General features: G+C 43.0%; 1 pseudogene; it reads left to right on the top strand.

Moving 5' to 3' along the window:
* LOC147701378 (uncharacterized) overlaps positions 1–17,810 on the top strand; it is a 38,921-nt pseudogene extending 21,111 nt beyond the window's left edge.
* Positions 17,811–18,065: the final 255 nt, after the last annotated feature.

Here is an 18,065-nt window from a genome sequence, read left to right as displayed (position 1 = left end):
CAGGACTTCTTCCTGGCACTGATGCTCAACGATGATGCGGAGTTCTTGACTTTGTGCACCTAAAAGCAAACGAAGACAGAGGAACATTAGTTAAATATATGTTGCATATGTAGCGCTTCAATTAATAGTTTGCAAGTAGGCATTTATGAATACACACGTGCACACCACAATATGGAAATATCAAAAATAAGAATTGCTAAATTTTTGGGAAACAGGAATTTAACATTGATCCAAGAGAGCCCACAGAGAGGGTTGTAGTTTCATGTACCACTGACTCAACCTGGGCACAATGGGTGAAAGCAAGGCAAAATGGGTGCAGGCCTATGGCACAAAGCTCACTGCCTGCCTTTAAAATGGCCGCTTGACCCCCATCCACATGGCCAGGACCATGCCTCAAAATGGCCCCCACCAACATAGCCAGCCCCTACTCCAAAAAGTCAAAAAACACAACACAAATCACCACAATCCAATGCCATCCATCAAGTTTCAGAAGGCTTATGCTGCCTGCTGGTGGTTTTCTGGTGCAGAATTGCAATTTTTGCAATTTTGCGAGTGCGAGATTGTTGCTTCACGACGCGAACGTGGCGAAAAACCCGCAAAATCCGCGAACAGACCGATTCTGGGACCCCTGGGCATAATCAATGAAATCAGAGCACACTAGGTGCAGGCCTATGGCACCCCATTTTGTGGGGGTGGGCACTCACCCCCACAAAATGGACTTTTTATGGTGCCTGCTGATGGTTTTCAATTCATGTGCAGAATTGTAATTTGTGCAATTGTTGCAGCGAGGGACGCGAGCAGTGCGAACACAAGCAAAAAAATCCGCAGCTCGCGAACTTGCAGATTTTCGGTAAATCCGCGGGAGTTCTAGGGCCCCTGGGCATAATGAATGAAATCAGAGCAGACTGGGTGGGCCTATGGCACAAAGCACACTGCCTGACTTCAAAATGGCCGCATTACCCCATCCACATGGCCAGGACCTGCAGGACCATGACTCAAAATGGCCCCACCACCAACATAGCCAGCCCCCAACACCACCCCAAAAGTCGAAAAACACACACAAAAATCACCACAAACAACATCAACTTATCAACTTACTTGTGAAATCAAATTTCGAATCCAAAAGTAATCCAAATGGCCCCCCACCAACATAGCCAGCCCACAACACCACCCCAAAAGTCGAAAAACACACACAAAAATCACCACAAACAACATCAACTTATCAACTTACTTGTGAAATCAAATTTCGAATCCAAAAGTAATCCAAAAAGCCTCAAATCCAAATATCCAGCAGCATCCACAAAAAGTAATCCTTCCCAGTCGAGATCGAATCCAAAGTGGCCAGGAAACAGGAACAGGAAGTTGGAGACTGGGGCACTTCCTTCACCCCACCCCAATGGGAGGAGCTTGCTGGACAGGAACAGGAAGTTGGAGACTGGGCCACTTCCTTCCTTCACCCCTCCCCAATTGTAATTTTTGTAATTTCGCGAGTGTGAGATTGTTGCTGCCCGCACCACGGGCCGCGAGCAGCGCGAACACAAGCAAAAAATCCGCAGCGCGCGGATTTGCGGATTTTGCGGGAAATTTGCGAATCTCGCGGATTGCGAATTTACAGAAAATCCGCAAAATCCGCGAGCGTAACGGATTTTCCGCCCATGCTTAGTATGTACCTCATTCTGTAGAACTGTTGATGACCAGGACCAAGACACAGCACTTGACCAATAATAGGCTCACCCGCTACGAGCAAGTTATTCTTTCTGCGGAGAACGTGACCCTTAAGAGGTGCTCTGTTTTGAATCCTGCCACTTTGATGCCACTCCCTAATGATATAGAAGACGAAGAATGTGATGATCACGATTGCCTTGATGTGACTGAACTATGCACCAAGCCAAGACCAGATATTGTGGATGAGCCGTTGACCGACCCCAATGACATTTTCTTTGTTGATGGCTCATGTTTAAGAGACAATACTGGTCAGTTGAGAGCAGCTTATGCTGTTTGCACCATTACTGGAGTTGTGGAAGCCGCTTGCCTGGAAGGAGTACACTCCGCACGGGCAGCTGAAATCATTGCATTGACACGTGCCTGTTTAGCAGGTAGCAAAATTCGAGTCACCATTTACACAGATAGCCAATATGGCTTCGGTGTAGTTCATGACTATGGGCAATTGTGGTCTCAGAGAGGTTACATGACCTCCTCAGGTTCGCCTATTCGAAATGGGGAGTTTGTGCGACTATTGTTAGAAGCATTACAAGGTCCGGCAGCAATTGCCGTTGTTAAATGCGTAGCCCATACCAAAGGTACTGATTTTGTGTCCCAAGGAAACAGGTACGCCAATGAGGTTGCACGCTACTGCGCGGAGCAAGGATACTCTTTCACGGAAGTGGAAGTGGGTGGGACACAAGAAAAGACAGAGTTGAATATGATGCTAGAAACAGTTGACACTTGGGATGACTTAAAAGGCATGCAAGAAAACACATCAGATTTTGAGAAAAAGGCATGGGAAACAGCAGGTTGTGTAAAAAGTTAAATGGATTTGTGGATTTCAGCAGAAGGAAGGGCAGTATTACTGAATGAGCTAGTGAGTCCAATGGCACGACAAATTCATGGTCCAGTACATTTAGGAAGAGATGCCATGCTGCGGGTATTTAGGCAGACTTGGTATAACCCCAAGTTTAGAGTAGCCGCAGAAGCAGTGTGTCAGAGGTGTGTAACATGTCAGCAATTGAACGTAGGGAAAAGGACACCTGTTACATTGAGCCACATTGGGAGGTCTGGTGGGCCTTTCAATCGAATGCAATTAGACTTTATTGAGATGCCAAAATGCAACCGCCTCAGATATGTTTTGGTGGTTGTATGCATATTTTCCAGATGGGTCGAGGCTTACCCTACACGCAGGTGCGACACACTCACAGTAGCAAAGTTGTTGCTTAGGGAGTTAATACCACGCTTCGGGGTGCCGGCCTCTTTGGAATCAGATAGAGGGACACATTTCAACATTGAAGTTGTGAAGATGCTTTGCTCTGCACTAAATATTGATCAGAAGTTGCACTGTAGCTATCGACCAGAAGCTTCGGGAATCGTGGAACAGATAAATGGGACTATAAAATCCCGAATGGCCAAAGTGTGTTCATCGACATCCTTAAGCTGGCCTGATGCCCTGCCATTGGTACTCATGAGTATACGTAGCACACCAGACAGGAGAACAGGTCTCTCCCCACACGAGGCTCTAATGGGGAGGGCAATGAGACTTCCATCTGTCCCAACTGCAGCTTTGTTGAATATTACAGATGATCTGATCCTGGATTATTGCAAGGGACTTTCTGATGTCATTCATTCTGTGTCTCTTCAGGTGCAGGTGGCTTAAATTCCATCTTCCAGAGACCTATGTCACGAACTGTGCCCTGGTGACTGGGTGCTGGTGAAGAAGCACGTCCGGAAGAACTGCCTAGATGTGCGATGGAGGGGACCCTACCAAATAATCCTGACAACGAATACTGCTGTTAAGTGTGGTGGGCTCCCAAATTGGATACACGCCTCCCACACTCGAAGAGTTCCAGCACCCCTGGAGGAAACAGCTCCTCTCACAGATGAAAATCCAGCTGTGGACGGCGAACAACTAGAGGGGATCAGTCAAGCTGTGGGGGTGTCGGAGGAAGCTGGGAGTGATTCAGATCAAGCAGAAGAAAGACCGGACGACAGTGAAACTGAAGTCGCCACAGAAGGAGAAATATGCTGTGAATGCGGCTCAGACACTGATCAAGTTACAAGTGATCAAGAACAGAGAGAGAGGACAAGAAATAGGAGAACAAGGCGTGGAGAAGCTAGTTGGCCTGAAAGGAAGAAGAGGCCGAGCTTGAAGCCAACTCCAGAGAGAACCCTTGCTCCTATATCGGAAGACTCATATCTGGACGAAGGTGCACAGAATCAAGAACAGGAGGGTCCAAGAAGATCAAGGAGGGTGCGAGTGCCTAGCAGCAGATGTCTGGCGCACGGAAGTCCGGGAGGGTGAGGGAAGTGACAGTGACCAGTACTGACCCAATCATAACGTTGGAAGTGGCGTTGTTGGTACCTGGAGTTGAGGCCGAAGGGTTTCTGACACTCACTGTCCCCAATCCTCCATATCTGAGTAGAATAAGAGAACTGGTTTTAAACAGAGTAGAATTTCCGAATTTTGGTTCAACGGTACCAGCGCTCGAGGAGATCATTCTTCGCTTAGAAATTTTAGAATACGTGATTAGAGCAGCTGGAACACGCATGATTGTAGACAGCTAAAGACTTTGTAAATAAAAAAGATTGAGAAGATAACCTAGCGCCAAGTGGAAGAAGAAGAAATTTAGGGACTTTTCCATTTAGTGGACGGAGAAGGGCTAGGGTTGTCTGTTGCTATAATTCAAAAGACTGATTTTGTAAAAGGGTTTATCAGCTTCCAGGTGTGGTTCGAAAAGATCGAATAAGCAAAGAAAACAGTGTTGAAGGAGCAAAGAAAAGAGACTTTGTGTTGTAACAGAAAAATAGAACTACACTGTCTTGAGATCATGGAGGCCGGCAACCCGAACCGCAAGGCAAAATGCATAGTAGGCACACTTTTAGTGAGAGTAATTTTTCTTATAGCTTTAGTAGTTACTGTATCATATATGGGGGACATGTAAATGAAGAGAAGGCAACAAAAGAAGCAAAAGTTGTAGTAACATTGAAACCTACTACTGCTGGTAAAAAGGGAGACAATACAGAGAAGGATAAAGCTTTGTTAGCAGCAGAAGCTCGTAGGTTGCACGTAGATGAATCACAAGGGAATTTCAAATCAAATGCCTATGCTAAATTACTGTATGAATTCATTGATGCCATGGACGCAAAGGACTGTTACGTCTGCATGCAATTGCCAGCCTCTGTAGACGAAGGCATTAGGTATCATCATCTTCCATTGACTTACGGAATTACATGTAGCTTGTTGCTCAGTATATTTCATGGACGCGATAGCTTTGAGTATTATTTTTCAGATATTGATGCTGTTTTACCAGAGGTCCCAGCCTACAAGCATATGAATAAGTGGGACTACTACAAGAGTGAAGATAGATTGAGGAAATGTTTCATTCCTTGGAATACGCTAGATACCTCATATGCCCGAAGAAATAATTTGACTTGTAAAGTTTCAGAAATTGAGAAGAAATTTATAGGGCAGGTAGATGATCGATACAGAAGACAAAAGATTCTAAGGGCTTCAGGCCAATGGAAAACAGATTGGACCGAGGAGGAAAAGACACACAAGAGGAAGGGTAGTAATGGTCCAATAGCTTTAGATAGAGTGCAAAGAGGGAAACTATGTATATACAGGGGTAAAACCTACTATGAGAATGTGTTCGTGGGAGAAGTAAGTTGTGAACATGCCTTCCAATTAGAATACTATACAAAGGATTTCTTGAAAGGAATGCAGGTAATTCTGAATGTATATTTTGTCTGTAGAAGAAATGCATACGTGAAACTACCGGATAATTGGTACGGATCATGTTATTTAGCAATTGTCTTCCCCAAAATATACCATGTTAAAGATCTAGAAATCATAGAGGGAAGAACTCAAACCAGAGGGAGAAGGGATGTAAGCAATGATGAGGTAGTTGGGGACGTATTTGCTGCCATGTTCCCTCTTTTAGGGCTAATACTGAATGATGTCAAGATTAGGAGATTGGCAACAGTTGTAGATAGGTTGTCTGCCAGCACTGCTAGATCACTGATGCTGGTTGAGGGAGAGATGCAATCGATAAGGGCAATGGTTCTCCAGAACCGACTTGCTCTAGATGTCCTGTTAGCCAAAGAGGGCAGAGTCTGTAAGGCTTTGAAGGTCCAGGAATGTTGCACTTACATTCCAGACAATTCAAAACCTCTTGAAAAGTATATACAGAACATCACTGAAATTCATCATGAGATTGAGGATCTGACAAAGGTGAACGTGTGGGAAAAAGTGGGTCATGGAATGGGTAAAGTTGGAGGTTGGTTTGCCAATCTAGGGAAGAGTTTCATTTGGTACATACTGAAACCTATCATCATAATAGTGATCTGTGTGATCACATTGTGGGGGTTGGTGCGGCTGTATCAATGTTATAGATCAAATAGGTTGCAGAGATCCATGAGAGAGCAGGAGCAGAGGTTAGCTGCGATGCAGGATAACCAGTACAGGAGTCTGAGGGCTCTAGAGATGATGAAGTGAGGGAGCATTGCAACGAGTTCTGTTTGATTTAATTCATACTCTCAGAAATGGTGTTGTGATGGTGATGACCTCTAAAGGTCATCAAAGGGGGGAACTGAGAGAGCGCAAATTAAGTAAAATGTAGAAGTGCACCATATTTACAAGCACGTTGTATAAGTTTAGTTAAGGGAACACATAAGAGTGTCGAATTTATAGAGTGCATACATATTAGAGTGTTTAATTAGTACAAAGTATATATCAGTGTGAAAAGCTAATGTAGTAATGTTTAGAGACGCTAGAATGATATTAAATTCCATGCTATGTGACTGTTGCAGAGGAGAATGTAACGTTGCCAACGTAGAAATGTGTAGGCCTCATGGCAGTTCATTGAAAAGAAACGTGCCTTTACATTTTCACATGAGATGGATTACTGTTTTTATAATTCAAAGTATTATTGATCATAGACTGCAAATATATGTTTTATAGAAGTGTTTCCTATAACCAGTGTGTGTAATAAGTTAGAATACTGTTTAGGCTGAGAAATAAAGGTTCATAGAGTGCACAGGCCTGTTTCATGTAATTCTAGTAGGCCTGGGGAGATAAGGTTGTTTCTTTTGATCTGCATGTGCTAGTTAGAATCAGGTCCTGTTAAGCATAAATTGTGGACCATGCTCGAAGGTTTACGACTTGTGAGATAAGCTGGAGGCCGGAATTTGGGGCCCACTTCATGGGTGTCTGTTTGCAGGTGCGAGGGGGTTCCAATCAAGAGAGTGATAAATAGAGCTCTGTTCTGGGAGACAGGCACAGGCCTGGAGGAGGCTTCAGGAATTTCCTGGCGGGTACCGTCTTGCCGGAGAAGAGCCTGAGAAGCAAGGTCAACGCTAACAAGGAGCCCAGAGGAGTATCGGCATGGAAAAAGCCAGAACCGACACCACGTGAGGGGTGTCTCTGAGGGGCGTTTCAACTGTAATTGTGATTTTGTATTAGGGACAGCACCCCTGGGTGGAGTTAGAGCAGATGGCCTGAGGAACCTTAGAGAGCGGATGGGTTGGCAGATAGAGCTTAACTGCGGTGCACAGATTTACAACAAAGACTAAGGGAAAGTGAGTGATCTTCTTTGGAAGTCACCACGGCTGACACCTTTTTAGGTTAAGATCTAACTAAGTAGGGATGTCACTTAGTATAGTGTAGGGACAGTCTAATCTGGATTTTTCTTCCTTCTGTAAATGACGCTCAAGTTACAACTTGTGTCTATTCTTGCAAACTTGCTGATCTTTGAATTAGTCTTGGTGATATTCTTCTGTCGCCTAAGAGCATTTAGAGAATTCATGTTTGTATTGATGCCAGTGTATCTTTTGAACCTTATATTGAGATGTTTGTATCTCCAATTATCTTTGGCTTTATAATAAAACCTTAAAACGTATTCGTAGTAAGTGGTTCTTCAGAGTTGCGTAAAGTCTTGAGCTGATTAACCTAGTAGTGAATTACTTTTTACTCTATGACAGGTAACAAAGGTTCAGTCGACCTGAGTTGTGATTTAGATCTATAGTGATCTGATAAGAGATCAAAAATCCCGCCGTATCACAATCACCGCCGCAGTCCCGAGATACCCACAGCCATTGTCTTTGCCAAGCTCACCGCCATGACACCGGGATCCCTACAACGTCATCCCAGACGCTCTGGGATTGGCCCAGCGAGAGGAAGTGGCGCCTCATCATCAGGGGGCTCGTCCCATGGAGTAGCGCTGGGATTGGCCCAGTGCTTAACCCTGCTACCGGAGAAGCCAGGGAAATTGTACGGCCGGAAGCTCTCACGAAGTGACGGCCTCCTTCTTCCACGCATGCCCAAGGTAACTGCCTGCAGGTTAAATTATAAAAGTTAATGCAAGGAGAGGGAGCCAGGAGTGGTGCCCGGGAGCAAGTTTCAACTACCCAGTGTTGGGAGTCCCTGATAGGAGCCTACAGCAGCGTGCTAGGACGGTTTTCTTTGCACAAATAAGAGGCAATGGGTGCTTAACTTAGCTGGGAGTCCCGTTTTCTACCACAAGCAGCATTACCAGATCCTCGCTGCATCACTGATACACCTAGACTGCCTGAATTCTTTTAATTGAATTTTCCCCTTGTTGGGATTGCGCTTTGAATGATAATTGAACTATAAGTCAAGAGAACACTTCAAGACATCGTTTTTGCTACTAGAGATCAATGTGTATGTTGGCCTTGCTTTTGATATTTTGTCTTGCCTAATTTCTATATAAAAAATCTATTTTTGATAATTACCTGAGTGGAGTCCCTTTGTGGTGTTTCACAGTGTTATTGTTGGTGCAACTACTTTACACATTGCCTTGGGGTTAAGCCTGTCCGCTCACGCCAAGCTACCAAGGGGGTGAGCAGGGGTTATCAACAGTGTGTACCCCTTTACCCTGACAAGAAGTAAGGGTCCCTATTTGGTCAAAGGTACCTACCTCTGCAAACTAGAGACCCACAATTCTAACAGAACCCATAAAGAGTTCTGGTGGAAAAGAGCATTAAAATAACAACAAACTCCTCATGGAGAGTAGTTCTAGAAAACTCAGCCGAGATTCCCACAATTGCAGTAGGAACTGTTTTAGAATAGTAATCTGTGCTATTGCATCGATCACAAATTAGTAAAGGCAAATCACCTCTATAATATCTAAAGGAATCAGCTCTCCAGAAAGAAGAGTTTAGGGTGAAAGGAAATCCAGCAGCAGAACGACCGGACAAGCAAAAGCGGTTTGAGGTGTGTTTTTTTATCTAGTTAGGAACACTTGTTATTATAACCTTTTAATACATGCATCAGTTGTTCGCAGAGTCCTTCACTCTGTGTCCAATCAGAAGAGCCTGTTAGGTGGTGTTGTCAGTCATATGATGCACCTTCATCCGATTCCCACAGTCTGCACTCATGTCATTTGGATTGATCCAGTTTTCCAGCATAATTGTTACATGAGGGAAGATTCCCATGAGAACCCTTTTCCTAAGCTAAAGATGCATTATGAGTTTCAACGCAGAGAAAAGTGGCTATTGAGCGAATATAAAGACATATATCAAGGTAATTGAAATGAAAATGTATAAGTCTATGTCACCAATTGTTCTTCACAGTTTCAATTGCCTATTATTCTCAATGGAAATTATCTAACATGGGTTTAGAGGTAACTAAAAGTACATAATATTAAAGTTAATACAACTCTAGTATGACATCAATGTTAGGCTATTACACGTTATAATTTACTATGAATAAAGGTTGAAGAGAAAGCCTCGGGCCTAGTTGATGCAAACGCTAAAGAATAGTTGCTTGGTGCAGATTTGTTTTAAAACATGCAATTGTAAATGAAGCAATTCTAATAACATGCTTCACATCTACATTTGTCATTTTACAAATCCTTTTGGTTTTATATAATTGTTCTGCTAAAAGATATTCACACATTTTGTGAGTTATTTTAAAAATGTGCATTTACTTTGTATTTAAACATCTTCTAAATTGCACTTCTAATATGCTAAATATGTCGATTTCTAAATATGGGGTTATTTCTCTCAACATGGACACAACCCACATGTGTGAACTTCAGGCACCTCTGTTGCATTTTGCCAACCCTGCTCCAAAGGTGCCGCCCCACTCACAATCAAAAAACCAACAGGAGGACGACCTCGCAGAAAATCTGACAGAAATTGTCTCCCCCAAGTCATAGAAGCGCTCTCCTGAGACGGGGACAGGGACAAGTCACGTTCATATCTCAAATAACCGTCAACTGGAGGGCCAGCCGATGATCATCCTGAGAGGACATGATCCGTAGCCTTCCTTCTGGTCTCCCAACATGCTGGATGTTCCTTCTTGGTATGTTCCTGGAAGAATTTCATGATCTATCCTTTTCTCCCTGAGGGGTCGTGGGCTGCCCATCTGGAAGTCAGCCCTGGTCTTTAGGTTGGCAAGGATTCCGCTAGGGCATCCCTGTTGCACATCTAGGCTTCTGCCTCTATTGTTGGCCCATGGGTTCTGTACTCCTTCTAATATTCTTGCTTCATTTCTTTTAGTTCCATTTGTTTAGCAGAACCAAACATGTGAAATGCCCCTGCTCACTGTGAGACCTCTTTATGTTCTCCAAGCCTACCACCAACTCCCCATTGGGCTGGTTAATGCAGGGGTGTACGGGACCCATGGCAATATCCACGACCCTCATTTTTCTTTGGTCTATCACTTGGGCAGTGGTGGGCGCTGCTGGGTAGGCACAAGGACTAGCTTGAGGCTCAAAGTATTTAGCACCACTTTCTACATCGCTCTTAACCTATCTCTTACATTCCTTTCCCTTTCGCCACACACACTGATGGCACTAGCTCTCCTTTGTATTCCTACCCAGGACAGTTCCCTACTTCTCCCCTTCATTGTCCCTCCCATTGGTTTCCTCTCCATGGGAGGTGACACTTGTCCCTGTTACCATTGATGGTGTCAGCTTATAGCCTCCTCCATCCTTATCTCCACTCGCTTCCCTGGTTGCATGAGTCTCGGTCACTCCTCGTAACAGTTTTTCCCTCCCCCCTTAAGTTCTCCTGGCCTTGGCTTCTCCTTCAGTGGCCATGCATGGAGGTCCCTTGGAGTAGTGTCTTCCATGCCGATTACTAATTCTTGAGACAGATTTCTCCCTAGACTGTGAGCACTAGGCGTCCCTTGTAGGCTCACAGTCTGTAGCCAGGACATAAGAAGTCATGTCTAGGCCTTCTCGCTGATCACTCTGAACGTTAATGGGTTGTCCCATAATTTTAAGTGCAAGAAGATTCCAGACCTGGGGGAAATGTTTATTATATCAGAGTAGTTTCCGTAATTGCACATCACTCTTGTGATGCGTAATTACTGAATTGACACAAAAATCTTAGTGGAGGGGCAAAGGAACAACAATCTATGAGACAGTGAGCGGCTGCTGGCTATTGATTTTCATGTCTTTTAGCATTTAGTGCTATTTTCTTAGACGAAAATGTATCCTCTGGCCCATTTTGGCTACAAGCATGCATTTTGTACTGAGAAACTAGCACTGAACACTGGATTACGCTTCTAGTGTATTTACGCTTAATTACGACTAATTTTGTGGTAATTACGTGTAATTACTCTAGAGAGAAGTATGCCAGTTACACCCCTCAAAACCTAACACAAAAAAGAATTGGCATTGCCCTTCTCCAGGAAATACATTTTTCCCTCAAAGAATCTCATAAGATGAAGTGCGATTGGGTTGGCACAGTAGTCAGCAGCAGTAGCCTAGTTGGTGCAACCGGTGGACTGTCCTCCTCTCGCAGCTCTTCTAGATGTGGAGTGGTCATTCTGGTTAACTGTAGACTTGCAGACTCCCTTGTAGACTCATAAAAATGTGGGTGGATGAATAGGGTCAAAGGGTCTTTTCTAAGCGGCAGATACTAGACTGTAGTAGTCGGTTCTATTTATGCACCCAATTCTGTTCAGACCCAGTTCTTGGCCGGTCTTTCCCGACTTCTTACTGTCCTGTGTGTGCCCCTGCGCTTGGGTGGGATTGGAATTTTACACTGGACCCTGTCCCAGACTGACAGTCTAGACATCCACCATGGTATGGAGGAGGTTCTTTTTTGGAACCTTATTTTTGACCATTCTATCTTGGACCTTTTACACATTACCCACATGTAATGTTTACCTTCAATTTCTACCCGCACTGCACCATGTCATGCTCATGCATAGACGAACATAGACATCTGGAGATGAGGGTTTGAGACCTTCTCGCTCTCTATAGTACAAGGCCGCCCCCAGCCCTCCGTAAAGAGTTGGAGGTGGGTCAGCGATACCTGAACACATTCTTCAAAGAGGAAGCACAAAATGCATTGAAACTTAGTTCAATTCATAAGCTTTATTCGGTACATATGAAAACAAAGACCATAAAAGCACATCATATTATACACATTTGGGGGAAAAACAATATACAGGAGATAAGTATAAACTGTACTCATAGTATTAAAATATTAAACTTTGCCTTAGATGAATTGATTTGTATAAAAAGGTAGCAGTAAAAAAGCAAACGTCCAGGTTATCCATGCTAAAAAGCAGTTTCATAGAATCATTAATTGTACAAACTCCATATTTTATACAGATAGGTTTTAAATAGACAATACGCAAATCCCTTTAAAGGTTACATATCAAGAGAAAGTGCATGGTGCTCTGTACAGATTTTCCCTCACAAGGGCAAGGGCCTGCTGGATTCATTTTGAGAGATGGAAAAGCCACTGACTGATGTACAAGCCCAAACCTCAGCCCGGTAAGAAAAAATCTGTGCGAGGGTCTGGTCACAGAACCTAAATACGGTTGGAACCCCTCCCTTCCACCAAATTTATTATAAAACGTAGAGGTTGCTAATTTACCAGTGCTGATCGCCCTCCTATCTGCCATATGAGACATAAACACACTTTTCATTTCCTGTTTAGACATTTTTACAAGGGCATAAGGGTCAGCCACAACATTAATATTATAAACTTCCTGGGAACAGCCAATGATATATTTTAACCAGGGAATCTTTAGATGATTGTCCATAGAGATACAATCATTAATAATATCTCTATTCAGGGCTGTTTCGTCTTTCAGCCAGGTTGAACGCCAAAGCATCAGTGGTCTCAGAGCTATCAGATCTGACACATAATTGATGTTTAATTCTCTATGTATTAAATCTTTGGGGGCGGAGGTCGGTAGACACAGAAGTTTTTTCAGGAAAGTATTTTCCTCTATCTGTAGACAATTATGAGAACAGTGTCCCTAGACCCCGGCCCCATATAGGGCGATAGACACACAGCGTAATTGATATATCTGTAACATATCTCTGATGCGTCTGTCCTCTATCTTGGCTGCAAACCTTAATATCCCATGGGCACTTTTTGGTATTTTGGCCTCACATTAGTGGTTTCATTTACCCAGGAACTGTTTTTGTCAAAGGTAATCCCTAAATAGCAAAAATTGTCAATATGGGATAACTTATGTCCATCAATAAAAAAGGAGTTAGATCTCCTGCCGCTAACCCCACATGTCATGGTGTAAGTCTTAGTTTTATTTTTAAGGAGTTTTGAATCTTTATTAAATGTTTTAAACCTATCTAATAGCCGCTGATGGCCGATGGGGGTCCTTGACATTACCACAGCATCGTCCGCGTATAACAATACCGGTATGTCAAGGCCATTTACCTTTGGGGCATCGGCACTAATTGTTTTTAAAATTGCGTCTTCTTCATTTATAAAAAGTGTAAAAAGGAGGAGGGCCAATGCACAGCCTTGTCTTATCCCACTTCTAACTTTATATTTACGGGTACACTCTCCTTTTCTACCATATCGGACACTTGTTTGAAGATTTTCCTATAGCCTAGCTAGAAAGAAAATAATACCCTCAGGAGCCCCCATTTCTATCAGCTTTGCCCAGAGGATAGAATGATCCACCAGGTCGAAGGCGCTACTTAAATCTGCAAAACAGATATACATGGAGCCCTCTTTGGCCTGAGTGTACTTCCTAATAAGCAAATTTAAATGTAGGCATTGGTCCACGGTTCTGCAGCCTTTCCTAAAGCCCTACTGGGTGCTGGCCATAATTCCGTTCTCTACTGCCCAATCTTCAAGCCTTGTTAATAAAAGCCTGCTCTTAATTTTCACAGATGAATCTAAAAGGGAGAGCGGGCGGCAGTTTTTAACATCCTCCCTATCCCCTTTCTTATAAATTGGGATAATAATGGATTCCCCCATGTTGAAGGGGCTCCATTACATACTGCAGCATTAAAGACATTAGTTAGCACGGGGTCCCACATCGCGGGGACCGTTTTGTAAACATCCATGGGGTCCCCGTCTGGCCTCTGGGCCTTCCCCCTTTACTAGTATTAATGCCATGTTCCACCTCAGCAATAGTGAAATCTAATGGCACTATCGGCATTGGACTGTAATTATCACATTGCGATTTGTCTGACTTAAATATGGACAAAAGTTGGCAACCGATGGCTCACTGGTAACATTGGAGGTAAGTACTGGGGCCATATCATCTCTAAGAAAAGGGGAATTCACTGTTGCCCAAAATAATGAACTATTTGAGGTTTCAGCAGCTAATGACAGTTTTTTCCAGGCCTCCTGCTGAAGTTCTGTCTTTCTACGTTTTAAGGCCACCTTATAGCCCTGTCTAAGTTTAGACACCAGAATCTTATCTCTCGGCCTGGCTGCCAGGGCCGATTTTAGTTCTTTGAGCAATACAGTGCATGCATGGTCAAACCTTCCCCTTTTATGGGTGGAATTCCCCGTGCTGTTTTTGGTGAAAATTATGTTGATAGCCCTATTATTTAACAGAAAATCCCTTAGAATCTCCGCTGGATTGTTATCAATATTTAAAATGGTGTAAATTTAATCTGAGCATCCTTTTACAATGGATTTTATTACCACCTCCGATCTTTCCCCATTCCATCCTATACTAACTCCGTTGGGTCTATGAGGTTCAATATTCATTACAGTGCGCATGAAAGCTACAGGACTAGTTTCCCATATAATGACTTCTAGAATAATACAGTTATGATCGCTTAGCATCGTCTCATCAATCTTGGGGGCCTTACACAGTGATACGATACTGGATGATACACATACATGATCAATAACTGTATTTGCATTCCGGCTCGTGTAAGTGGGGATAATATCTCCATTTTCACTCTTTACATGGGCTAGTATTTCTAGGTCTAGGTAATTTATTGAATGACTCACCATAGGTATTGTGCGGAAAATGCAAGTCATATTCATCAATATTGTTTTTTACCCCACAGACCCCCCGGAGGACATCGGACAAACAGGGATATTAAAATCTTCCACCCAAATAAAATCAAAAATAATAGTCTCGTCTGCTGTCAATTCACCTACAACTTCCTCCAGATCCTTAACAACTTGGTGGTGTGTACTATCAAAAATATTATTGTAAAAATTATTTAAAAGAACATTGCAGGCTTGTTTCTGAGATAACCACAGAATTTGTGCATGGGCCCCAACTTCCATATATTTTTTCACAGTAACAGCGAGGTCGATGGAGACCAGAGTCAGAAGTCCGCCTTTAGCTCTACCGAACGTTGAGGCTTGGGCTGGCAGGTTAAAGGGGGCAAAACCTACAAAGTTGACCATATCTTGACACCAAGTTTCCTGGAAACAGATTATGTTGTGTGACTTCATGAACTCAGTCCATCCCAGGGAATCTCTTTTGGGTGCTAAACCCGCAACATTCCAGCTCCCAATAGAGCAGTGCGGGATTGGCTTTCCAGCTATTAACACAATATCGGCCAATATTGGCCCTGGTTCCCCAGTATCAGAACCCCCCTCATTTCGTATATCCGGTAAGCCATCCCAGACTTGGCCGTTAAGACCAACACTTTTTATTTCTGACCCATACATGGGCCCTGCCTCACCTAGGCTATCCCTTTTTCCTTGGTTAGTACTGGGGATAATCAGCTCCTCCCTGACAGAATCGTCCCACTTAAGTCAATCCTTAGCATCCAAAGTACTCAAAGATTGAAAATGGTTAAAGATAGGGACTTCATACTTTCTGGAAATTTCTAGGGTGGAACTGTTATCCCCTATTGATTTGATGCATCAGATGACTATAAAAGTAACCTAGTGAGCGTAAAATAATTCCCTGGTTATTTGATGATAATGATGTTGCTCTAATCAGGGAGGTAGTAGCAAAATAGGGGTTTTTAACACCTTGGCTGCTAAGCGTTTTCCCCTCCGGTGCTGACTTTTTTAAAAGCCCCTTTATTCATGACGAGCTCAGCTCGTCATCAGCACAGCTCAACTGTGCATCATGACGAGCTGAGCTCGTCATGAGCATCGAAAGGGTTAAAATTAATGATAACTCAGTCCCCCTTAGTATTTTTAGTTGAATTTCCAATCCAGTTTACCCTTCTTGTAGGGGGGATATGATTGGATAATGCCACTGGAAACCCACATTCTTGGTTAAGCCATGAAACAGTTTTGTTTTTAAGAGATTTGTGGGTCTCCTTTTTGCTAGGGGGCGTATTTTCATTTAATGGTGGAACATTGGTTAAGACTGCCACATATGGCGCACAGTCAGGGGGAAGATTTATAAACTTACAACCCATTCTTTTATGTTGATTTTGCATTGTGTGGTTGTATCGTATAATTGCTTATATAATGATTATACTCATTTTATCAAAACTTGTGTGGAGTCTATTTGTGATGACATCATGGGGTTACTGTGAGTGTGGTTGCACATATTGAACACTTGTGCCTTGGAGATAAGCCTGGAGGGTCGTGCCAAGCTACTAAGGGGGTGAGCAGGGCTATCTCAGACGGTGTTCTTACTTAGCCTAACCTTGAAGCGAGGGGTCGGGGACACCCGCCTCCAGCATTTGGTGGCAGCAGTAAGCGATAAGGACCACCACTTCCAACAATTACCAAAACAGGGTTTCACAATATTGTGTAGTTTCACAATTTATTTTATTCTGGTACATTATTTCACTCTAAGACAACGTACAATGACTTGCACTCCACTAACGGAGTTGAGGTTGTACCTTGCACAGACCAGGCCAGAGAGTGTTGTAATAAATACATTGTGTATCCACACAGTTTCCGTCTCTCTCTCTGCAAATATACATTTCTACACTACAGGCTTCAAAACATTAGTTAATTGAACATTAAGAATCTCTAGTTAGGAAAAAGGGCTGCCTCACGGTCATAAAAAATAAATAAATACCTCGTAAAAGCTTCATTGTAAGAGGCTTAAAAGTAGTATTCTGAAACAAAAAAAATGTAATTGCTATTTTGTAACATCGGTAAGTTACCCCAGGAATGGCTGAAGAGTCTATACAATGTACACAGGCGACATCCTTGTTGACAACATGTCAAAGACCAATCTGGTCTTCCGGCCCAGATGAGAAGCGTCCCACATTCAGGTCTGCAGCAGCACACGCCGGTATTCAATCAGTCATTCCTCACTTACTAAATATCAGCTGTCTACAATGCACACAGAGCACACCCAGTGAAGTGCCATCACATCTTGGTGTCATCTATGATGTCACCAATAATATCATGTGTTATCATCAGTGATGTCATTAATTGCGTAGCTTATGAGTTCACCAGTTAAGACATATATTATATCATTTGTGGTGACAACAATGATGTAATAGATGCCAATGACACCTAAACTGGACCAAGTGCGTTAGACTTTACTAAATGTCGCAGATTATATCACACAGGTATTGTTTAACAATGGGAGAAGAGTGATTTGCCCTATATCACAGGATGCTGAGCCAAGGTCGGGACTGTAACCCGGTTATCCATTTCCGATGTCACCAGCTCTGACCTTTATTCCACAACCCCCCCCCCCCTTTTCCCTAGTGATAACATCAGTTATGTCGCAAAATAAAATATTTGTGATGTCACGTATGAGGCCATAGGCACTTTCTGGTTAGGTTGTTAGGATTAGATAACTAGCTTTAATTGAAACTATTTACTTTTCCAGATTAGAATTGAACACTTACCATCCCCTAGCTGAAGTTAACTGCAGCCTTATGTTAAATGAAGAGTATTTTTCTTTAAATGGAAATAATAAACTGCAGCTCCCTCCAGTAAATGTTATACACATTTGAATGAAGTTCACTTTCGTAAACCCTTATGTTGGAAAGTTGGTTATTTGTAGTGGTAAATATGCATCTACCACTAGAATTAAGGCCACTAATAGCGTATGGGACTCACAATAGGTCTCAGTAAATTATTCACATGCTCAACCCTGGGTAGCGTGGCTGCAGGCAGGTAGGCAGGCTTAACTTAGGAGACAGGTAGGTAAAGCATTTAACAACATCAACTTAGTAAATAATTGTGAAACAGCACACGAAAAATCCAAC

This window comes from Lissotriton vulgaris, chromosome 7, assembly GCF_964263255.1.
Source record: "Lissotriton vulgaris chromosome 7, aLisVul1.2, whole genome shotgun sequence".
In the NCBI taxonomy this organism is placed as follows: Eukaryota; Metazoa; Chordata; class Amphibia; order Caudata; family Salamandridae; genus Lissotriton; species Lissotriton vulgaris.
Note: the sequence above shows the minus strand (reverse complement) of the source record. Positions and strands in the feature narration are given on the sequence as shown.